Source organism: Bos grunniens, chromosome 1 (assembly GCF_055505025.1).
Source record: "Bos grunniens cultivar Pamir isolate PY7600 chromosome 1, Bosgru_T2T1.0, whole genome shotgun sequence".
Classification (NCBI taxonomy): Eukaryota; Metazoa; Chordata; class Mammalia; order Artiodactyla; family Bovidae; genus Bos; species Bos grunniens.
This window is the reverse complement of record NC_141165.1, coordinates 152,121,156-152,131,013: the sequence shown is the minus strand read 5'-3', so window position 1 is coordinate 152,131,013 and position 9,858 is coordinate 152,121,156.

Sequence of the window (9,858 nt, the reverse complement as noted above, 5' to 3'; positions counted from 1 at the left end):
GTAGTGGTAAAGAATGCACCTACCAAGGCAGGCAAAGCGGGTTAAACCCCTGGGTCAGGAAGCTCCCTTGGAGGAGGAAATGGCAACCTATTCCAGTGTTTTTGCCTGGAAAATCCCATGGACAGCAGAGCCTGGTGGGCTGCAGTGACAGTCTTGATGTCACAAAAGAGTGGGACACAACTTAGTGACTAAACAACGGCAACAACAACATCATCATTGACTTTCAACAAAAACATTCAAGGCATAGCTACAGACAAGAAAGAACAACGTTTGAAGAAAACAATAATCTGGACTAGGCTTAAATATGATGTAGATGAATAAACATGAAATTTCTACATGTAATAGTAAATGTGTTAAGTACTCCAATGGCAAAACTGGATGAGAAATGGAAGCAGAGATGGAAACTGCAAAATAGAAACAAAAAGAAATGCTAGAAATAGAAGACAGCAACAGAAACAAAGAATGCCTTTGAACTTGAAGATAGATCTGTATCAACCAGAGAAAAAGAAATGTAAAGAGAAAAAATAAGAAAACATCCAAGAACTGTGGGGCAATATTAAATGTGTAATATGTACATAACTGCAACAATTTAAGAGAAGGAATAATAAAATAGAGAAAAAATATTTGAAGCAATGATGGCTGAAATTCCCGACATTATTCACACACCAAATTATTGATCGAGATAATTTTGAGAATACCAAAGAAAAATTTTAAAAGGCAAAATTAATAATCAGCAAAACCCCTACACCTAAGCATATATATCACCTTCAAACTGCAGAAAATCAAACACAAACAAAGAATATGTATAGCTGAGTCTCTTGAAATAAAGCAGCATGGTTTGCCACATCTACCTCTGAGAGGGCATAGAAGCTTCTTTCTGTGGGTATTATCACACAGAGGAATTTCAACCAGGCCCACAAGCCTTGTCACTCTAAACCGTGACAGAGGCCTGGGCTTTGACAATAATGGCCTGGACACGGGTTCTGGCTGTGGTTATGAGAGCTTCCACTGCCTGGTCTACGACTTTGTTCACCTTGTGGAAGTCTTGGTTTTTGCTCTGGCCCTAAGATAAGCAGATCTGATTTGCACTGAAAAAATCGATTGATGTTTTGGGACTTCAGAAATAGAAAGGTCAACTTCTAGATCCTTTAGCCTGAACAATTTTCAAACATATTCTTTTTGGATTTTATAAGAAGCCTTCATGACTCTGGGGGAATATTCCACAAGAAATAGGGATAGCAACTGGCAGTGCCAATGGCATCAACAGAGAAATAATGGATTTCACTGGCAAAACTGAGGTCCGTCTCTGAATTCATTCAGTTATTCATATACAGTTATTGCTTCCATTTTTATATTTATTTTCTTTTTTTTATTTCCATTTTATTTTATTTTTTTAAATTTTATTTTATTTTTAAACTTTACAATATTGTATTAGTTTTGCCAAATATCAAAATGGTATTTTCTGATAAAGCTTGTTACAAAGCCATAAATTCTCATCTCCTCACCACCCCCCATCCCCTACCAACTGATTAAAAGTAAAGAAAGTGTCTAATCAGAAAAGTAAATTTCCTTTCTGGAGTGGGATCTTTTTCCAAGATTGCTTCCTTGGCCATAAGCCTTTCAAGCAACTGAATTGAGATATTCCAAGGAATATTTGCATTTTGTTTACTGGTACTTCTTTTTTTAAAAGCTATAAATTAAGAATTTTAAGCATTTCAGATCTTCATAATAGAAGTTATAATGATACTTATTACCCTCTTACAAAATCAGATGATGCCTCTTTTTTTGTAAAATAATGGTAAATGGGAAAATTGTATCACTAAAGATATTCCATTTTTTGGTGAATTCTTAGCAGATTTAAGGGCTTCCCTTGTAGCTCAGATGGTAAAGAATCTGTTCACAATACGGAAGACCTGAGTTTGATATCTGGTTCAGCAAGATCCCCTAGAGAAGGAATGGCAACTCACTCCAGTATTCTTGCCTGGAGAATTCCATGTACAGAGGAGCCTGGTGGGCTACAGTCTATGGGGTTGCAAAGAGTCAGACACGACTGAATGACTAATACTTTCACTTAACATATTAAGGAAAATTCTTTCAGGGATTTTTTTTTTCTCTCTAGTAAATTAGTTTGAGGTTTAAAGAGTAAGAAAGAAGAGAGATACTCTTAAGTTTAAATGAAGATCTGTTTTCTTGGAATTTCAAAGAAAGTTGGACTTTTCCAAAGTGAGCATTAATCAACTTCTGGGTAAAAAAGCAGAACGTTATTGTCTTTAGAGCGCCAAATACACTGTCGTGATGATGGAGATTTGAGTATATAACTGAATCAAATGAAAGTACATTTTTTCACTCAAAAACATTTATTAAACACAGACTTTATGTGCTAAGCATCCAATGGATAAAAGCATCAATCCAATATAGACTCTAGCAGATCTTATCTTGCACTTACTGATAACTAGTGGAGGTTGAAAGTGAAGTCGTTCAGTCGTGTACGAATCTGGAACCCCATGGACAGTTGCCTACCAGGCTCCGCCATCCATGGGATTTTCCAGGCAAGAATACTGGAGTGGGCTGCCATTTCCTTCTCCAGGGGATCTTCCCAACCCAGAGATAGAACCCGGGTCTCCTGTATTGCAGGCAGACAATTTACCGTCTGAGCCACCAGGGACCTGCCATCAAATATCTGCAACATAACATGTTACAATCAATGACAGAAGAGAAGTAGAGATGGAGCTTAAAATAAAGGTTTAAATGGAGCTATAGATTTTTTTTTCCTAAAAGCAAAATGATAATATCATTCATGTGGTGACTACAAACCCTCCACAAAACAAATTCAAGACACCATCAGCATGGTATTTTTGTCATCGTCTTTTTAAAACATGCTGAAGATATTTCACCAGAAAAAAATATGCACTATTATTTAAAAGCATAGGACTTCCCAGCTGGTGCAGTGGTAAAGAATTTACCTGCCAATGCAGGAGGCACAAGAGACGTGAATTCGATTCCTTGATACTCTAGAGAAGAAAATGACAATCCACTCCAGTATTCTTGCTTGGAAAATTTCACGGACAGAGGAGCCTGGTGGCCTACAGTCCATGAGGTTGCAAAAATTGGACTCAACTGAGCGACTGAGCGCACATTCAGAAGCATAATATCATGAAGTCCTTGAAGACATGAGAAGTATAAAATCTGTACTGAAGAAGAATAAGTGGCAAACAGAAATAAAACCTAATAGCACTAATTGGGAAATATTGATTAAGCTATCAAAATAAACCTAGTTTTAACAGATGCATGACTTAACTACTGAGATTTTTTTCATGTATGTTATGACTTTGGTATAAATATACTTACAGTGCCTTAGACATGTCACACCACTGAAGACGTTTAAATGTCTTTCAACATCAAATTGCAACTCTACACAATGTGATAGATGGCACTGGGCTCTGGCTTCTTTGGCCGGGGATGTTGCTAATGACTGTGGATGTGGTAGCTTTTGAGAACAGCGTATGGATATGACTTTGATTATGGTGGTTGTGGATGTGAGTGCTGCCAGTCAGTTATGGAAAATGCTGGACCTCTAGTTTCTACTTAGGACCAAAGATCCTTGGGAGAATGAACCAACAACAAAATTGAACTTTTCAAGTGTTTCATCCTTTCAGTTCTTCTTCCAGATTGTAACAAGCAGAAAGGATGAGTTGCCAGCTTACAAACTTGTTGGCATAAGATTTAAGAGCTGTCTGTATATGTACAGCTGTTCAATAGCAATTTGGACTTATTTTATAAATAGTGGATATTTTGCCACAAGAGTTATTTCTCCTTGCACTCTCAAGAGAATGATTTTTCATCTGAAATTTCTTTAGTGTATTTTTACACTGGGAGACATCTCTATAATCATTTGTCAATTCATGTGTTTAGGATAGCATCACAATATGGTCTTAACTTTAGTTATTTATCTTAATAAATTTGCTTTGTTTTATGGTGTTTGAAATGAGGGCAACTCTTTCATTTCCTGAAGGCCTCATTTATACCAATTATTAAATCAGTGAAATACAAATAGCACAGATTAAGTTTGAGAGGGAGAAATGGCTGATCTTTCCTGGTTTGTTATTTTTCTTCTCTATTCTGTATTTATGAGTCAGAATCCAGATTTCCAGACCTAAGTGGTCTCATCAGTCATCACTGAAAATACTTATTAGACAGCAAATATGGCTTTTTAAGTTCTTAATCAAAATTTATATCCATATGAATTCCAGTTTATGGCAATGATTTTTGGTGCTAATATCCCTAGAATGAGATCCTGCTTATAAAGTCCTGATGTTAGTTTCTTTGGTCACTTAGCCTCTGAGTATGTCCATAGTATTTTGAATCACGTGGGGTCTTACCAGGTGGCACAGTGGTAAAGAATCTGCCTGCCAATGAAGGAGATGCAACAGATGTGAGTTCAGGAGACACAGGAGATGCAGGTTCAATCCCCTGATGAAGGCAATGGCAACCCACTGCAGTATTCTTGCCTGAAAAGTTCCATGGAGAGAGGAGCCTGGTGGGCTACAGTCCATGCTATCTCAAAGAGTCAGACATGACTGAACATGCATGCATGCATTCAAAAAAAAAAAAAAAAATCTGAATCACCGAAGGGAAATTGCTATCACGGAGCTATGTGAGAGCTTTAAAATGAATCACTGAATCAGAGTGTATCTATCCTATCAACACACCCTGTTGCCTTTTGACTATCTGACTCATGAGTTATTTATAGGCTGAGGACTACTGATCTGCTCATTATCAGAAATTTTGACTGATTTTCTTTCCCCAAATTTTTGCTATTTTCATCTTCCTAGTGGACTATAGTCCTTGGGGTCACAAAAAGTGGGACACAACTGAACATGCATGAATGCACCTTTTAAAAGCATGCTAACAGTGTCTTTTGAAATATGGGACTCTGCACCCAGACCTTAGACTCAAACTCTTGGGAATCAAATTGAGAAATTACACTGGGAAATGAATTGAGAGTAAAAAATCAGTTAGAAACATAAAAAATTACTCTGATAGGAGATTTCATGTAAATCATAGTTAATATAAATCATAATCCATTGAGTGCAAAAACTATAACTGTTCCTTTCATTTTAGTGCTTCTAGTGGATCAGTATATAATTATGGTTTTAATTTACATTTTCCTGATAACTCAGATAGCTAACGATGTCAAACACTTCATTTGCTTTTTGGACATTTGTATATCTTTGTTTCACTGTGCCCAGGTTTTTGGTGATGCTTTATCTTTGGGCTTATGAGTTGTAGGATATCTTTACTTTTGATGAATATATTCATCTCGATCTCTAATTTCTTCGTCTAATCTATATCTATATCATCTATGTCTATGCTTTATTTCTTCCAGTCTGTGACTTGCTGTTAATGAAGTTCATTGCACAATGTTTTTTTATAGTCAGTGTTTTCTGTCTAAAACAAAACAAACAAAAACATCTAATTTACAATATATTTTGTGTGTTCTGATAATTTTGTATATTATTAGAACACATAAAATATATAGCTTTGATGTATTCCATATATATGTACATATATATACATATATATACATATATTTTTATTAATTTGTAACTATCAAGGGCTAGATCTTGCATGTCTCCTTGAAATTATTTTATGTTTTCTGATAATATTGTAAATGGCATTTATGCATTTATTTTCTAATTTTTAATACATAATTTCATAGTGAATTTATAGATTTTGTTTTTTGAAAGGTATTTTTCCATTTTGTTTTCCAACTTTCACATATAATTGTGCTATATATTTGTATATAATTACATTTGGGTTAATTTTATGAAATAGTGCAAAATTAGTATCACTTCTTTCACTAATCAGAATTATTTAAATAGTTGTTGACATTAATCATTAAAGCAAGGTAGACCTGCAGTTTTCTTTGTGAGAAGTCTAATTTTTTTCCTACAAATTCTATTTTCTTAAGAGAGATAATCTTACAGGTCATTATTTTCTTTTGGGTCAGTTTTAGTAACTGTTTTATTTTGAAGAATTTGTTGACTTCGTCCATGCAGTGTGCAGTTTAGAAATGAGTACAGAGCACTTGATTTCTATCTCATTTGGTATTAAGAAAACTTTTAGAAAGTCAGGTTAATTTGTTTTCTATGTATTATTCCTGTCTGAGGTAGAGCCAGTACTAATACTAATGTTTTGATCAACTGATTGATATACATAGAATATATATATATATATATATATATATATGTATATATATATGGCTTCCCTGGGGGCTCAGTGGTAAACAACTTGCCAGCCAATGAAGGAGATGCAGGTTTGATCCCTAGGTTGAGAAGGTACAGTCTATGGGGTTGCAAAAAAGTCGACAAGACTCAGAGATTAAACAAAGCTATATATAGGTTGCACTGCATAACATGCGGGATTTTATTTCCCCCACCAGGGATGGATCCTGTGTCCCCCATGTCCTCTGTAGTGGAAGCACGAGTCCTAATCACTGGACTGCAAAGTAATTTTTTTTTGGGGGGGTGGGGAGTGGTAATTGTAATATTGACCTTGTTTAATAAAATCCAAAATTGAAGTTTCAGAATAAAACACTGCCATGAAGTATTTTGTGACTCTTTAAGGCACCATAATTATGACCAACCTAGACAGCATATTGAAAAGCAATGTCAACAAAGGCCCATCTAGTCAAGGCTATGGTTTTTCCAGTAGTCATGTATGGATGTGAGAGTTGGACTATGAAGAAATCGGAGTGCTGAAGAATTGATGCTTTTGAACTGTGGTGTTGGAGAAGACTCTTGAGAGTCCCTTGGACTGCAAGGAGATCCAACCAGTCCATCCTAAAGGAGATCAGTCCTGGATATTCATTGGAAGGACTGATGCTGAAGCTGAAACTCCAGTACTTTGGCCACCTAATGCAAAGAGCTGACTCATTTGAAAAGACCCTGATGCTGGGAAAGATTGAGGGCAGGAGGAGAAGGGGATGACAGAGGATGAGATGGTTGGATGGTATCACTGACTCAATGGACATGAGTTTGCGTGAACTCCAGGAGTTGGTGATGGACAGGGAGGCCTGGCGTGCTGTGGTTCATGGGGTCACAAAGAGTTGGACACGACTGAGTGACTGAACTGAGCTGAATTAACTTGAAGCCCTGTTGTAATCTCTCTTCAAAGAACTTCAAATATGTTTCTAGTCATTAAGTAGCACGTTCTCAAAAATGAAACACATGGGTATCAGACAGTGGAATATCAAAAATCCCAATGACATCATGTATAAATTCCTAACAGTTATTTAATTTCTTCAATCTTTGATGGTGATAAATTTTAAAAATGTGTCCAAATTTTTTTAAATATTTGTAATATTAAATACATCCATTATAAATCTCTGAAAGAAATCACTATTGTAGACTTACATTGTTTACAATTTTGTTCCTCTACTTTCTGCAAAAGATCAATAGAGCCATTTATTTTCAGCATGGTATCATAATCCTGAATTTCAGAAACTAGTTTTAAATTTGCAGAATGCCCCCCTTGAAAGTTTTGAGGAAATCATTGCAAAAGGAGTGTCAAGATTCATTTAATGGGTCACCACCAATTTTGACTAAATATAAATATAGGGGCAGGAAACATTTATTTGTTTTATTTTCTCTCTCTTCTTTCTAGCTCTTCTCAGGCTTGGAAATGCCTTTTTTAAGAAGGCATCAAGGTTTTGATATTGTCTGCTAAAAATTAAGAAAAAGTCTACATTGGACACTTTAAACAAGATTGATCCTATGGTGGTTTCAAACTACACACAATCAGTAAAACTTGTCTGTATTTCATTATTTTTAGATATTTGACATCTAAGTGATTATCCAGTGGTCATGTATGGATGTGAGAGTTGGACTGTGAAAAAAGCTGAGCACCAAAGAATTGATGCTTTTGAACTGTGGTGTTGGAGAAGACTCTTGAGAGTCCCTTGGACTGCAAGGAGATCCAACCAGTCCATTCTGAAGGAGATCAGCCCTGGGTGTTCTTTGGAAGGAATGATGCAAAGCTGAAACTGCAGTACTTTGGCCACCTCATGCGAAGAGTTGACTCATTGGAAAAGACTCTGATGCGGGAAGGGATTGGGGGCAGGAGGAAAAGGGGACAACAGAGGATGAGATGGCTGGATGGCATCACCGACTTGATGGACCTGAGTTTTAATGAATTCCAGGAGTTGGTGATGGACAGAGAGGCCTGGCATGCTGCGATTCATGGGGTCGTAAAGAGTGGGACACGACTGAGCGACTGAATGGAACTGAACTGAAGTGATTATAATGTTAAATGAGACATGGATTTAGAAGTACAATTAGTGAGAGACTTGATTACCTCAGATGAGAAGATATAGTCACTATTATGGAAAAATAAAGACAGAGAGCACTCACAGCTAAGGAGTATTATCTTCATGGTGTCAGCCAGTTGACTGGACTGTAGAGACTGTAGAGACTTCTCAGACTCCATGAGAATTAAACAAAGCAAATAGCCAAAACTATTTGTTTCATAAAATATCTTCTGAAGAATGAAAATGATTTACCATGTCAGTAACTTAGGGTATAAAAACTTTAGAATGGGTCTTTAGATCCATACTCAGGAAACACACATTCAGTAGCAAACCAAGACTTTAGCTCCCACACCATGAGCTTCTATGGCAATTTCTATGGAGGCCTGGGCTATGGCTATGCTCGAGGATGTGGTAGCTTCCACAGACTGAGCTATGGCTATGGCCATGGAGGCTATGGGTTTGGCTCTGGCATGGAAGGTATAGATACAGCTGCTGTTGTCCATTGGACTACAGAGGATATGGATTCTCTGCTGCTGCTGCTAAGTCACTTCAGTCATGTCTGACTCTGTGCGACCCCATAAACAACAGCCCACTAGGCTCCCCTGTCCCTGGGATTCTCCAGGCGGGAACACTGGAGTGGGTTGCCATTTCCTTCTCCAATGTATGAAAGTGAAAAGTGAAAGTGAAATCATTCAGTCGTGTCCGACTCCTAGCGACCCCATGGACTGCAGCCTACCAGGCTCCTCCATCCATGGGACTTTCTCTAACTTCCATTAAAATTATTCTTTGTCAATCTAAAATCTGGCTCCATAAGTTGACTTGCTTCACTTGATTTCAACCACTGGGACAAGATTATGCTGGGTCCACTTGTTCCAAAAAATTAGTACCTAAGTATTTTAGTACATTTTTGCTGTTGTTGTTTACTTGCTAAGTCATGTCTGACTCTTTGCAATCCCATGGACTGTAAACCACCAGGCTCCTCTGTCCACATAATTTTCCAGGCAAGAATACTGGAGTGGATTGCCATTTTGTTCTCCAGGGTATTTTCCCAACCCAGGGATTGAACCTGGGTCTCCTTCATTGACAGGAGGATTCTTTACTACTGAGCCACTAGGGAACCCCCTTTAGTACATTTATAATTACAAAATTCTGACTTCATCAGTTCTCCTCAATTTCTTTAAATCTCTTAACTTGAAACAGCAAATACAGTTTTGGTTTAATTTATTTAATCTCAATTAGGTGTAAACACTGGTCAACTGTAAATGATTATTTTAATATACTTTCTTATTTATTAAATATTTATTTCATGAACAGAAACATTTAAAAAAGAGAAATAAATATGAATTGAAATGAAAAATAATTACCCAGATGCAACTGTTGAATTTTTATTTCCTTGATTTTAATCAGATAATACTTAGAGTTTATTTCAACAACAATAAAAAATTCAACTTTGACAATTTTGAGTAACATATCCATGGTAACAAATAAAAATTATTTTTATATTTTATGCAATTTTATTTATCAATGCAGTTCAAAATATATAAAATACA